The sequence below is a fragment of the Poromitra crassiceps genome (genome assembly GCF_964638095.1).
Source record: "Poromitra crassiceps genome assembly, chromosome: 7".
Taxonomy (NCBI): Eukaryota; Metazoa; Chordata; class Actinopteri; order Beryciformes; family Melamphaidae; genus Poromitra; species Poromitra crassiceps.
The window spans coordinates 57212773-57228353 of record NC_139628.1 but is presented as its reverse complement, the minus strand read 5'-3'; positions in this window follow the sequence as shown (position 1 = coordinate 57228353).

Genomic DNA, 15581 nt, shown 5'->3' with positions numbered 1-15581 from the left:
CCCCTTGCAGGGTGTACATAAACATTTGTATATAAAAATATTTTATTACATTTTTATTACTGCATTATATATTAATTACTTTATTTATCCTGGAGTTGATATTGTATCTTTTAAAGCTTGGTCTTTTACCAATTTATGCAACAATAAACATTGAATTTCTTCAGCAAGCTGTCAGTAGTGTTTTTATACTGAAATTATAATTTTGTCCTTCCAGCAATGTTTACAGTAATCCGTTCTATATAGTCCTTCATGTAATATTGATCAGTCAAGTATAGACGGCTCTGCTCCTTCTTCTTCTTGTTTTCTGTCCATAGCAAACACTGTAACAGGAAGTGAGCTGGGGTTCAATTTAGAATGTTTTTGTTGTCAAGTTAAAACCGTCTATAATGGTCCCTTTTAGGGGCAGCAGCCGCCCTAGAGGTTGGAGACAGTTACCAAAGGGAACTCTGTCACCCTAGAGGAGGCACAGCGCCCCCTGCAGGCTGACACAGTGTACTGTGTGCTGCAGAAGCCAAGACATCTGCCCAGGTCAAAGCACCATCAACAACAGGCTAAACAGGACTGTGGAGGCCAAAGGGTTAACAATGATGCTTCAAAGTAAAAGCCAGCATCAGCAGAACAGTGCACTCTGTAGCCACTGGGTTAAGAGACTAGAGGTCAAGAAAACAAACATAATATTCACATTTATTCACACTATATTTAGAGGATACATCTTTGTACAGTAGATAACACAATAGTTTTGTAGCCTACTGTCTTTGTACTCTACTGTAGCTTTTGAGGTAATGGTTTCAATTAAATTCAAGGATTGTTCAAATTTGTAAACACACATAGACTGAAATAGTTTTTATCATCTACAAACTCTATGAACCTATTTCCAATTTATTTGCCATCATTACTAGTGACTCTTCACAAATCATGTCCAATACAATCAAATCAAATGTAAAATGTCAGACAGCACTCATTCATTAAATCTGTTTCTTTAATTGATAAAACATAAAACCAACAAAATGAGTCATTTCCACTGTATGTCAAATATCATTTTGTGAACATATAAATGTGAAATTCTTCCTGCACTGTAAATTCATGGCAGCAGCAGCTATAAGCCATCAGCTGGCCTAGAAACATGCAGGTGGTTCAGATATACTGTATGTGAATGGAAGGTTTGAAGCCCATGTGATCCTAGTCTCCTCTCCTTCAACGACGTCTGTGAACCCATGAGCAAGGCACACAGGTGATCTCCAATTACGCCAATATACCTGTTCAGTTCAGCGGACAACAGCGGACCAGCCATCTGTTTGGGCAGGTTAACGTGTGACTGTGTCTGTGAAGCCAGATGCTGAAGGAAACCATAAGGTAAGAGACCTTTTCAAATTTAATGGATTCTTTTATTTTATATTTTATTTTAAAATGTATTTTTTACAGAAGATATGTGAATCAAAGAGAGAGTAATCCATTTGTTTGAAGAGAACAGAACAGCTGTTTTTGTCTGCCATATGAAAATGTGACACCTTTTGAGTGGTGAGCGTAAAGTGGAGAGCTTTGAGAGGAAGTGGTGAGCACCCTTCACTCTTATATGTGTAAGCTTGCGTCTACGTGTTGTGTTGGGTGGGTTAGTTAGGGGGCGCTTCTAGGAACTTTGCTTCTATGAGACAACAGCAGCTAACATCATGTATCACACGCCTGTGTTTCTCTGAGAGCTATATGACACAGAGAGGTGTGAGATTAAACCTCATCCTGTTTAACACAGCTCTTTGTTTCTCTGTATTGTTCACTGGTTTCACACATACTCGCTCGCTCGCTCACGCACGCGCACACACACACACACACACACACACACACACACACACACACACACACACACACACACACACACACAGAGGAGCAAGAGAGAGAGAGGAGAGGGGGAGTGACCTATAGTCTTGTTTTGGAAATTGGAATACAACATGCATTCATGATTACAGTAGTATTAAGAAAGCTATTATTACATTTGCTACGTAAACATCACACCTGTCTCAAGCAGATTTATCATAACTCATATAACTAAATCATAATCTTAAAGCCCCAATCAGTAAGATTTTTGACATTTTTTACTGTAATATATGGGCTTTTTAGTCATAGGACATGGTAGATTGACTTGGAATAGGGAGAATCTCGCCTTTATTTATCCCACACCGCCCTCCATTGGCCAGCCCTGGGACTAAGCAGTTTGTCTGCCACGTCCCGTAGCAATAAAAAAAAAAAAAAAAAAAAAAAAAAAAGTTGCACATGCGCTCTACAGCCGCAGCGTTGTATTCCTGAAAACCAAGAAGTAACTCGATTCGGATTTGCTACGAAAATGATGTTTCACGGAACTATGGATTATTATTTCATCACGTGGTGAGTACCCGATGTCACAACATGTACATAGAGCTTTCTGGCGCTGTGTTTTGTTGACTTTGAACGGCGATATCGTTATCGATACTAATGCACGCAGAGGGCGCAGTGGAAAACTTACTGAATGGGGCTTTAACTATTGTAATCAATTTCGAGTTCAATAATAAAATAAATAACATAAAGTATAAAGTTCAATAAATGTAAATGTAAGGAGGTGTATCTGTATCTGTGCCCAGGGGCCCTTTGTCTCATAATCCACTTTATACCAGATGTAATTCTGGTTCAGGATCCAGTTCAAATCATCACTTTTTGGCTCGTCAATGCACAGATCATTCTAATAATGAGACAATTGAATGAAAAAAGCAGCGTTCGCACACTCCAAATCTGTTCAAATATCTTGTTTATTGCAAGCTTTCGGTCATAGCCCTCCTTCAGGCATAAGACAGGTAACAAGTGAATAGACCACACTGTCGCAGTAGGCCTACTGAGGTAACAAGTGAATACACCACGCTGTCGCAGTAGGCCTACTGAGGTAACAAGTGAATACACCACGCTGTCGCAGTAGGCCTACTGAGGTAACAAGTGAATACACCACGCTGTCGCAGTAGGCCTACTGGCAGAACAAACGCATCCCGAGAGGATTAGGAATTAACAAGGAGCCGGCGCTTGGGAGAAACGACGCGGATTTCTGTAAACAATGGTGCGAAATTCTCAACAAATGCTCTTTAGACCTCATGCTGCTGGTCATCAAACATGCTGACTCTGAACTGTCCGAGACCCGCCGTGAGATCACGAATCTCAAGAAGGAGATGTCGGACAAAATGAACCCTGAAACCCTCAAAGAAATAGCATCCAAGAACACAACTATCATCGCATCCTACGAGAAGGAACTGCTTGACATCAAACTCGGCAAGTACCGGAGGGACACCCTCGACTACAAGAACGGTCGGGTGTATTCTTGGTTGTCTTCTGACGGCTTCAGACCGCATCATCGACACCACTACAGACGGGCAGAGCACACCGCTTCCAGCGGTCCTTCCACGGAGGAGTCGGGCAGTGAGGAGCGGACATCGGGCAGACAGCGCCGTTTTTTAGGCCCACCGACGCAGCGCCGATATCTCACCAGATGGGCGACAAGAGGCGACCCACCCGCAGAGGGGGCGAGCGACACCGGTCGCGCCTACAGAGGGAGAGGAGGCCGCAGCCAGAGGGGCAGAACGTGGTCAATGTTTCCAGCAGACACCTGACAACGCAGGAGGCGTCCATCTTGTCTAAAGGTCTTTCTTTTGTTCCTTCTACCAAAGCTGATTTATTTCAAACTAGAGTCGAAATGTTCAAATTCTTAAGAAATGTTAAGCTTCATGCTTTCTTTGACAAGGGCCCCCGGGCCCCCCCCCCCCCCAACCAACCAAGCAAGCCTCAACAGACTGCAGACTCAGAGGAACAATGAACAAAAAGCAGGTCTCCAGGCCCAGGGACGGGATGGGCGGAAGGACTGGAGGGCAGCTCACAAGGGCTTCAGAGGAGGCCCAAAGGGCTTTGGTGGAGGTCCAAAGGACTTTGGTGGAGGCCCAAAGGGCTTCAGAGGAGGTCCAAAGGGCTTTGGTGGAGGCCCAAAGGGCTTCAGAGGAGGTCCAAAGGGCTTTGGTGGAGGCCCAAAGGGCTTCAGAGGAGGTCCAAAGGGCTTTGGTGGAGGCCCAGAGGACTGGAGAGCAGCATGCAAGGGCTTTGGAGGAGGCCCAAAGGGCTTTGGAGGAGGCCCAGAGGACTGGAGAGCAGCACGCAAGGGCTTTGGAGGAGGCCCAAAGGGCTTTGGAGGAGGCCCAGAGGACTGGAGAGCAGCACGCAAGGGCTTTGGAGGAGGCCCAAAGGGCTTTGGAGGAGGCCCAGAGGACTGGAGAGCAGCACGCAAGGGCTTTGGAGGAGGCCCAAAGGACTTTGGAGGAGGCCCAGAGGACTGGAGAGCAGCACGCAAGGGCTTTGGAGGAGGCCCAAAGGACTTTGGTGGAGGCCCAGAGGACTGGAGAGCAGCACGCAAGGGCTTTGGAGGAGGCCCAAAGGGCTTTGGAGGAGGCCCAAAGGACTTTGGTGGAGGCCCAGAGGACTCGAGAGCAGCACGCAAGGGCTTTGGAGGAGGCCCAGCAGCTCGCAAGGGTTCAGGAGCAGCACGCAAGGGCTTTGGAGGAGGCCCAAAGGGCTTCGGAGGCCTTAATCCGGTTTCTGGAGGAGGCGGCCTAAGGACTCGGGTGGAGGCCCAAAGGATTCCAATGTCTGTCCCCTCCTCTCGCCTCCTGTTCCTCCTCTCCTCTCCCTCCTCCCTCTCTCTCCCCACAGACTTTTAATATTAATAAAGTGTATATTTTTCAAAAAAAAAAAAAATAATAATATGACAGCATAGAAACACATTTGGCACTTACACACCGGCCCCTAATTGTTATTGTCCTCCTGCCACTAACAATTAGGGGCCGGTGTGTAAGTGCCAAATGTGTTTCTATGCTGTCATATTTTTATTTTGTCCATGGGGTGTCGCTGTGCCATGTTACCTGGGCTCAGGTAGTCTACATAGGTGCTGCCTTCACCTTTGCTCACTAGGTGTTTGACCCGGAAGGGCAAAGGGTTTTTGACCGCTTCGCTGTGGCGCGACATTTGTTTGGTGTGCTCTGATTTTTCTGTGTTTGGACAACAAAAATGGACCATATTCACGTTGGTGCACTGGAGTAATAAATCCACGTTTGCAACTGAAGGACTGCCTTGATCATTTTCCTACGCAACACACAACAATATCGTATGTATGTAACATCAACTACAGCGAGCGCGTCACCCAGGTCATCCGCGGTTTAGCACCTCAGTAGCTTACAGTACTAGACTGGGCTCCTTTAACAACATCACCCCCCACAGACTCCGAGTCAGGGACCCGACTCTACCTCTGGGTCCACAAGACTGAGGGCCAAAAGTACATTTGTACCTCCTATGTTGAACTACTCTGTGGCCACCTTTTGCAGGCTGGTCGAACAAGACACTGTACAGAAGGTACGTCAGTACTATAAGAAGAAACTTTACTCCAACATTGAACTTGATGAAAGAAAAGCCCTACTGTCTCTGTCTAATGATTCTTCCATTGCCATCAAGAATGCTGATAAAGGGGGTGCTATTGTGATACAGAATAAAGAAGCTATTATAGAACAGACATTTTGAGACAACTTTATGACTCAGTTTTACACTCCTTTAATAGGAGACCCCACAATTAAATTTATGCAGAAGGTTGACAATTTTTTGAGTAGTGCTTTGAGCAATTCTTTGATTAGTCAGGATGAATATACATTTTTGATACAGAAATATCCTGTATGTCCAGTTTTTTACACTCTTCCTAAAATACATAAGAGTTGTATAGAGCCTATACCAGGAAGGCCTATCGTTGCTGGCTGTGGGTCAATCACAGAGCCCATTTCTCAATACATTGATTGCCACATAAAACATAGTGTGACACAACTTCCATCTTACCTTAAAGATACTACTGATTTTTTGAATAAATTAAACTCTTTACAACGTATTGGAGAGAATAGCTTGTTGTGCACGATGGATGTCAACAGTCTGTACACTAATGAATGTACCCCATGAGGAGGGTTTGGTGGCCTTGTCATATTTTTTAGAGAAAAGATCAGCTCTCAGACACCCCCTAGTGGTTTTCTGCTTGACCTCTCTAAGCATGTGTTAAATACCAATTATTTTAAGTTTGAGAATGCTTTTTACCTTCAATGCCAAGGTGTGAGTATGGGAAGTCCCTGTTCGCCCAATTATGCAAATCTATTTATGGGGAAGTTTGAAGAAGATTTCGTGTATCAAAATAATCCATTCTCAGAATTGTTACATTGCTGGTTGAGATTCATAGATGATATTTTTTTCATCTTCACGGGATCTCTCAATGAACTGGAAGAATTCAAGGTACACATTAACTCCAGACTGCCCTCTATTTCATTTACCTTAGATCACAGTTTAGAATCAATTTCATTTTTAGATGTTTTGGTTACTAAATCTGAACATCTTATGACTAAGGTTTATAGAAAACAAACCGACAGAAACAGCTTCTTAGACTTCTCCAGCTTCCATCCCCCGAGTCTCAAGAAAGGTTTACCTGATAGCCAGCTCCTGAGCACGAGGAGAATTTGTAGCACTGATAGCACTTTTGAGGAACAAGCCTCTGAACTATGTGAACGGTTCGTAGTTAAAGGATATGATAACCAAAACCTTAGTAAGAGCTTGCAGAGGGTTAGGGGCCTTAACAGACAGGACCTGCTAACACCTAAATCCCCCTCTGCGAGGAAGTCTAATATTGTTTGTGCTACTACCTTTTCTCCTGCCTCATTGGACATTAAGAAAACCATTCTCAAACATTGGCACATCCTACACAGTGACCCCCTGGTGGGCCACGTGTTTGAGAAGCCCCCCAACCTGAGAGATGCTCTAGTTAGAGCAGATTGTTACACACGCCCCACACATTTTTTATCTAACTTGCCAACTGGTAATTTTCCTTGCGGCAATTGTGTTCAATGTAATGCTATGATCAGAGGGGAACTTTTTACCCACCCCCATTCTGGTAAAAAATACCACATTAATAATAGAATTTCTTGTAAAACTAAATTTGTGGTTTACCTGCTAAAGTGTTCCTGTTCCAATATTTATGTGGGCAAGACTCGAAGGGAACTCAAAACTCGCATTTGTGAGCACAAAAGTAGCATTAGAAACGGAGATGAGAAGTCGTCTGTGGCTAGACATTTTAATTCCATGGGCCATGATGTGTGTTCACTCAGGTTTCAGGGAATAGAGGTTGTTAGCCCTTTAAAAAGAGGTGGCGATAGGGACCGAGCCTTGTTACAAAGAGAGGCGTTTTGGATCCACACACTCCAGTCAGAACACCCAAAAGGGTTCAATGAAGAATTACTGTTGGGCTGCTTTCTGTAAAAGCATTTCTCATATTGTATTTTGTGTATTTGAATTGTCACTATCTTAAATCTATAGCCGACATGGGTGCCAGTCTCCTTCCTGTCTTGTCACTTTGAAGACAACAGGACTGTTTCCTTGACTGTTTATTTTATTATTTTAAATTTATACAAAGTCCAGTCCTTTTTATCTGTCTCCTGCTGTCACTTTGAAGACAACAGGTCGTTCTCTCGAGGCTGTGGTCTGTGCTTCTAATATGATATAATCATAAAAAAAAGTCTATCCTTGTACTCATATCAATGCTTGTGTACTACGCTGGGTTGTATTCTATTATATCTCATCGATGCAGAAAGCACTTTTTGAATATACAGTATATATATTTTTTTTCTATACTAATTGATTGTACTTCCTGGCTGTATTTATACGCCCTTTTCCGCCTTACACAGCACAACGCTGACGAAGGCTTCTTGCTGAAACGCGTACGTTGTTGTTTGAAACAGGAATAAAAACCCTCAAAAGGACATTTTCGAGTGCTGGCTCCTTCTCTACTGCTCTAAACAAGTGAATACAGCCTATAAAGGTTCAGACAATCATCACTTGATTAGCCAATGTACAACACCTGTGTCAAAAAAAACATTTCCTGGTGGCTAGAAATCAAGGGAATTGTAGTCCTATAGATTTTCAGGACTACAACCCTAAGACACAAGTGTCCACTGAGACAAGAAACACTATAAAGTACATCAAATATAATTTACAATATATACAACAGAACAAAAAACAGTAGAGAATGTTACAATAATGTAAACATCAGGCAGTAGCATCATAAAACATAAAACATACAATCTATTGTAATTCATTCAGAGCACAACACTCATGTCCAAATCTTCATTTAGACCCAGAGGTTGTAAAGATTCTAGGGTGTGGATCCAAAAAAGCTCTCTATGTCTCTATTGTCTCTAAATAATGAGACAATTAAAATACTTTCAAGGTGTTGGATAAGTTTCAACCAATCACTTAAGCGTTTCTGTTTGTCTGTTCATATGTATCCATATTGTGTCCACAGGTCAGTGTAGTAGCAGTAGTAGTAGCAGTAGTCGTAGTAGTGATGGAAGTACTGGTACAATTCCCACACTTGTATTTACTCGGGTCCAGTGGACCCGAACACCACACAAGTGTAAATAGCCCAATATGGCTACTGTGTGTCTATTATCACCCGGGTGCAAATAGACACTCTGTTCAAATAAAGGGCCATGTGCCCTCTTCAATATCTCCAGACTATCTCAGCATTCTGAAGGATGCAACTCACACCTGTCATCACCTCTTCTCTCTGCTCCCATCTGGAAGCTGCTACAGGACCTTAAAGACCCACACGTCCAGGCTTTTGATCCCAGAGTCATTACTGAACTGAACTCCATAAAACACTACCACCCCCCTCCCCATCACCACCATAACGCTACACACCACACGACTAACAACTGAACAGTACTCAGGAGATTTGCAATAACTGAGGGAATGTGCAATAATCTGTGCAATAATAGTGAGAATTTTATGTTTTACTTTCTTTGATTTTATTATATGTATGTATGTATGTATGTGTGTGTATGTATGAAATGTTTTAGGAGCAGCACAGCAAATTTCATTGTATGGCATGTTGAGAAGCAGTGACTGAGCTTGTTTCTTCCCTGTCTCTAGTTCCCAGACAATTATTAAATGATGTAAATATCAGTTTTAAGTTTACTGTTCAAATCAAATATGGTTGACTGTGCCACGTCTGTTTAACTGTCACGGTGAGTGGTGTAGAGGATCCAATTGCAGGACAACAGCAGGAGGTGGAATAAACCCAACACTGGGTATATTTAATGAAACAACAGGTAACATATAATGACAGGTAACATGGACAGAACACACGTGAACTTGATGACGACCAGACAAACACTGAGAGGTGAACAGGAACATAAATACACAGAGGGAAGTGATTAGACATGGGAAACAGCTGAGTGATTACTAACAAGACTCAGACTGGAGACTAACATAGATCTGCTGGACCTAGACAGTGAAACATGAGGAACCTGAGGGCACTAGAGACATAGTAGGGAAAGTCTGACAAAGTCACAATCGTGACATTAAAAAATAAGTTTTGAGATTTCCCTTCTGTACTAGAATGTGACGTGTGCCCAGGTTTACACCCACCTGCAGTAGTGTTACTGTGCAACATATTGCTCTCAGACAGTTTAGTGCAACTTCTGTGTCCTCCACAAATACACTTTTATTATTTTCAATGCCAACTCTTGTGGTAACCAGGGAGCTAGTTATGATCATTCATGTTTTCTCCTGTTTTATTGTATATGTACAATATCACACGAGAGGGAGTGCTGTTGTTGGCTATTGGCTAATATCGGCACTGCTGTGATTCGGTTGTAGGCACGAGGCCGCAGGCCGAGTGCCGAAGATAACCACAGCAGTGCCGATATTAGACAACAACAGCACGACCTCGAGTGTGATATTGCTTTTATACAACAGTTCTAATAAACAAAGCTGATTAAAAAAATGACAAAAAGCTGAGAAAATAAATGATTTCTCTATTTATTCCTCCGCCAACAAAAATAGTCCCCTCAGCTTTCTGCTTTGCCGAAAATGTAGCCTAATCAGCCTAATTAACTGCAGGCTGTCTACTTTACTACTGTCTACTCTACAGCTGTGAAGCGTTTTGTTGATTAGGGCAGCTGTGAAGCGGAGTGATCTACACACAGTGAAGCACCAGTGCATTATCATGAAATATCGGCACTGGTAGGATCCCTCTTGTCCAATCAAATTGCTCGGCCGGAACTACCTGTTGTATAAAATGTTATAGCTTCAATCAGGGCAAGTTTTCATCAGTAGTACATTATCACTGTAAAAATAACCTGGCAACCTTTTGAAGCTACTGTAATTTACTGAGCTAAAAGTTAAAACTGAGTATATTTGGAGCCCGATAGTATCAAGTGTTGTGGGTCTTTGTACATCCATGTACAGTAGCCTCATGTGTCTATTAAATTAATGTTTACTCTCCGTTCATAGAAGTATCAACTTCTGTGGGAACTGAAGATACTGCTTATTCTGAAAGCAAACATCCGCCCATGTTAACATTATAGAGCTAATGCTGCCATAACAAAATCATAGTAAATATGTCTGTAAAGAGAAGTGTGTCAGGTGAGGCAGTCAAACTAGAGAGACGTGGATTGCAAGAAAACATGAAAAGTTCAACATATTCGGTGACACACTGTAACATTTACAGTGTTCAGCTGTGTGCATATAGCTACTATGCCTGCTCATTCCAATGGACCCTTTTCACGGGGGCCATTTTGTGTGGAAAAGGCAGGGTAAACACAGGTGCAAGTAAAACACTAATGAGGGTTTCCAACTTCTATGATTGGAAGTTTGAAACCCTCATTAGTGTTTTGCTTGCACCTGTGTTTACCCTGCCTTTTCGACACAAAATGGCCCCCGTGAAAAGGGTCTATTCAGGGTCAGGGCTGGAGCTTATCCCAGCATGCATTGGGCGGACGGAAGGAAAACGTGCAAAAGAGAGAAAAAAAATGCACAGAATTTATTTGATAGCAGAACAAATAGCAGATTGATTTATGTATGTGAATGAAGTGTGTTGTTCCCAGCACAAACTGCAGGACCACTGAGTCGTTTTCTTATAAGACTTTTTGCTTATTGTTATATTCATGGTGGCAACAGGGTCTGTAAGCTGTCATATTTATTATGAGGCCTGTCTCTTTAACAGCTGGGATCTATCAATTTAACTATGATGCTCTGAGCGCTAATTGTTCTATTTTAGTGAGGGTCTGTACTATAACTACTATTTCTAATGGAGCTGACTCAGACAGATCCTAATTATAAACACAATATTAACATGAAAATAATAACAGAGACTGGAGTGTGATTTACATATCAGATTTGAGATAAGATTAGCCCTCAGCGCTCTTCTAAATGTAGTCTCCAGACTACAGTAGTAAGAGCCCAGCCAATTATCGTAAGGGAATCTGTGTCGGGCATTAAACTCACTCACCAACAAGGCCCGGAAACCCCTTCTGCCAAAGACCTCACCAACAACCCCCCCCCCACACACACACACACAAACTCACTACCTCCTCCTAAACTCAACTGAACTCCCCCTCCCCCCATAAAACTGGAACTCATATCTAATTTAATGTCTGTTTAACTGGGACTGTAAATTCATGTAAATCCACTGCACATTAATGCCTATTTAACTTAGCCTGTACATTTCATGTAGGCTACATTCAATGTAAACTCTTATTTAACTCCGACTGTAAATTCATGTAAATCCACTACCTATTTAACGTCTATTTAACTCAGTCTGTAAATCTCATGTAAATTCAACGTAAATTCATATTTATCATCCACAGAACACTTCAACACTCATGTACATATTGTATATATTTTCTCGATTTGATTGCACTTGCAACTTTGTGATTGTTTTTAGTTATCTTCCTACTTCTTATCTCTGTATATTGATGTGACCGCTACGCTGCATACAGACACTAAGACAAATTCGTCGTATGTAACTTGCATACTGTGGCAATAAAAGTGATTCTGATTCAGATTCTGATTCTGATTTCACCTTCATTACATTACATTACGTCATTTGGCAGACGCTTTTATCCAAAGCGAACACATTTTTTTGTCAGCAATAGAGCAATCAACTATGGAGCACAGTCTATGACAACTACAACTTCTGAAGGAACAGTGGTACAAGTTTAGGTTAGTATTTTTTTTTTTTTTTTTTAATAAAGAAAGAGAGAGAACGAAGTTAGATCAAGAAGGGCCCAGATGGAACCTTCACCTTATTTCTGCACTTTGTGGTTATTCTTTTGAAAGACAAGGTTTGAGGAGAATCACCGAGTTGCCTGGAAACAGAGTGCAGACGCATGCGCACTGGTATCAGTTCCTCTTCTACAGACATTCTGCAATGCACTTGAGACAGCCCCCGAACGCCTGACAGCAAAGATGTCAGAAAGATGTCAGATGTGACACATTGCTCAAACTGCCAACAACCTTTCAAAAACAAATGAATGGAAACGTTTAACATGAACCCAGAACCTCATTCATTTTTCCTAGCGGAATCATGAAATGATGCCAGTTGATTTCTCCTCCTTACTGAAGGAGGTGATTCATTCTAGGAGAGGGGGGATCGATTGTTCTGAGTTATGCAGGTAGAATATTACATCGTCAGCATACAAACTGATACACGTCTCGATACCTCTGACCTTCAGGCCTGTGATACCTGGATGACCACATATTTTTATAAGGCAAGAGGCTCGAGCGCCGGCGAGAGAGGGCAGCCCTGCTGGACCGAGCGGAGTGATGGAAACCTGGTTGACTTGTCACCATTGGTTATAACTGAACATGTTGGATTAGCGTATATAAACTTTACCCAGGATATGAGTTGAATCGCCAAATACAAATCTGTGCAGTGACTCAAACATATAAGGCCACTCAACCTGATCAAACACCTTCTTCTGTGCATCGAGTGATGAAATGGCTGCACCACTGGTCTGGTCTTACTGTGATCTGCGTATATGAAGAAGGAGAACCTATTTAAGATGAACCCTGTCTGGTCAGGATGAATGATGGATGACAAATGTTTATTTAGTCGGGTAGCCAGCGTTTTAGTGATTACCTTTCTGTCATAATTCTGGAGTGTTATGTGTCTGTAGCTGGCCGGGTCTACTTCCTCCTTCCCCTAAGATGAGAGAGATGTTGGCTTCATACAGAGTTTTAGGCAGGATTTTGTCCTTCTTAGAGTTAGATGTCATTCTGAGGAGGAGTGGGGAGAGAACGTCACAGAATAAAATTCAGGACTGAATCCATCCAGCCCAGCAGCTTTACCTGATGGAAATGATTTAATGTCAGAAGTTATTTCTTCCCATGTGAAATCAGACTTTTAAGTCGTCTCTGACAGCGTCACTAAGTTTAGGTGTTTCAAGATCGAGGGTCAAAAGCGTCATTCAGATCAGATTGAGCGGCACCTCCCCCACTTTTTTTTAACAGATAATGTTAATCAAAGGAGGTTAATCCATTTGTTTGAACAGAAAACAACAGTGTCGTGACTCGTGTGCTTTATACACTTTGAAGTGTTGAGTGGAAAGTTTTGAGGGGAAGTGGTGATGACCACTTCCTCCTCCTCATGCTGTCCACATCTTGTTCCACAGGCCGACCCCCCATGATGTGTTTGAGATCAGTCTGTTTGTGTTTACACAACTAACTTTCTTCTTCCCCCTCTGCTCCCTCTGCTCTCTCTCTTCCACACACACACAGACACACACACACACACACACACACACACACACACACACACACACTTGAAATATATATTTATGTCCACATAAATACAAGTATGCAAAGGACATAAACAGTAATAGTGCAGTCAAATGCTGGGAGTCAGTCAGTTACATGAGTGCCCAGACGGCAAACACAATAATGCATACACATTAAGAAACACACAGGATGATAACATGGCAGGTTGATATATACAGTTATACTGTAATGCAAGATAACGCTCAGTATCCACTTCATGGGTACAAAAAGCAGCGCCTCCTCAATATTGAGCGGCTGCCGATAATAGTAGATATTGAGCAATATCTCGCTAACTGCTTGGCCCTTCTCTTTGGGAGACCATGCAGCCATCTGAAGGCCTCTCACAACCAGCTTATGGACATGACCCAGGCTACCAAATATGAAAACTAGAAGTTTACACCTGTAGCCCAGCTGTGAAATGGTCTGTTCTAGCTGTTGGTATTTCATCATCCTGGATAGAAAGGCCTCCTCTAGGCTGTGGTCAAAGGTACAGCCAACCTCAAGAACAAACACCTCTCTATGATTTTCATTGACAACAACAACATCAGGAGTGTTAGCTGGAATATTCAAGAACACATCTGAATGGTCACTACACAGACTGAACATGCTCGGCTTCACAGTAGAGTGTTTAAAAAGCGATATTGAAGACCCGAAAATAGAAGAGATATCTTTTGATATCAGATCCACTAATCTGTCATGCCTACAACGATCCGCTCCCGGGACCGTTAATGAGGGAGGAGAGGAGGCGAATACTTGGCTTGCAATTCTGTACGTTTATTCCATTACACACTATCGGCTATGACCCACGCCTGGTTACAGGAGACACTTTCCCCGAGCATCCATCCACCAGCGCGCTCTCAGCAGACTCACGTTCTATGTACCTTATACACACACCTCCAAAATGGCTTCCCTCACCTCAACCAATCCCCGAAGAGAATACCACCCCACCTGTCTCTCTGGTGCGTTCATGTGCCGTAGGAACTAGCAATCTAGCACACAACATAAACCCCGTAATACAACACAATCCCACATTTACCCCAAAACCAACATTGCTACAATATGTAAAGCCCTTTGTATGCATGGCAACCATTTCAGATGTGAGCCATGGTTTCAGTTATCTGTTCATGACCATGATGTATGTGAGGAAATGTGCATGTAGGTGCATGATGTATGTGAGGAGCATGACTGTCTCTCATCTAGAGCACACACACACAACACACACACACACACACACACACACACACACACACACACACACACACACACACACACACACACACACACTTCTCTCGTCCCTCCCTTCCTCTGTTACCTTATCCACTTCCTGTCCTGCCCACCTCCTCCTGCACTTCTTTGCTATGTTCCTCTCCTCCTCTTTACTTGTCTTCTTCTTAATTTGTTCAGTCGACCAGAGGTCACGATAAAGCAAAGCATCTTCACGAGGCCATCTTGTAAACGTTGGTGCTATCTACTGCAGTTATTGTATTGTTCGATGTCGCCATGAAAAAGCAGAAATAACATAACTGTAAGACTATTTTGTAATTCACACTTGTACTCAACAAGCGATTTCACAGGTATCAGGACGGTATCCACGGCATCTGTCTCAATATTCTGTGTATATACGGCACAGAAAACACGCACGCACGCACGCATGCACGCAGACACACTTATATGGAAATATACATATTTTATATCCAATCACATGTGGAGAGTATCATATGTACACATAATATGAACATAAATGCTCATATACAAACATATGCATACATAATAAAATACATCTACACATACCTGCATTCTGTACACTACATGTGAATTCAAGTACAATGTGCACAAATAAACACATATCTAACATATTATGTGTTTATCTTTTTACTCACATCCCACAAACATATGTCTACAATAAT